This window comes from Crocuta crocuta, unplaced genomic scaffold (genome assembly GCF_008692635.1).
Source record: "Crocuta crocuta isolate KB4526 unplaced genomic scaffold, BGI_CrCroc_1.0 scaffold915, whole genome shotgun sequence".
In the NCBI taxonomy this organism is placed as follows: domain Eukaryota; kingdom Metazoa; phylum Chordata; class Mammalia; order Carnivora; family Hyaenidae; genus Crocuta; species Crocuta crocuta.
The window spans coordinates 54,203-54,593 of NW_027532845.1; positions in this window are offsets into that span (position 1 = coordinate 54,203).

Here is a 391-nt window from a genome sequence, read left to right on the forward strand (position 1 = left end):
GATCCTATGACTTCCCACGCCCTTCACATTACCTGGAAAGGCATTTGGGACTGTTAAGGTGCTAATTGCAGCTGTGGTCCCTTCTGTTTTAGTCTAGGATCCCATTCTCTTCTACTCCCTTTTCATTACTTGGGAAGGTTTTTTTGGACCCTTAAAGGGCTTGTTGCAGGTGTGGTCCTTTCTGCTAGACTGGGATCCATGCTCTTCAACTTTGCTTGGGTTACCACTGAGGGTACTTGGGACTGTGGATGTGGTCAAATGCAGGTTTGGTCCCTTTTCTTGGTCTCAGATCTCATGCCCTCCAACTCCCTTTACATTATCCAATAGGGTACTTGGGACAGTTTTTGTGCTCAGTTACAACAGTGGTCCCTTTTTTAGTCTATGATCTCAT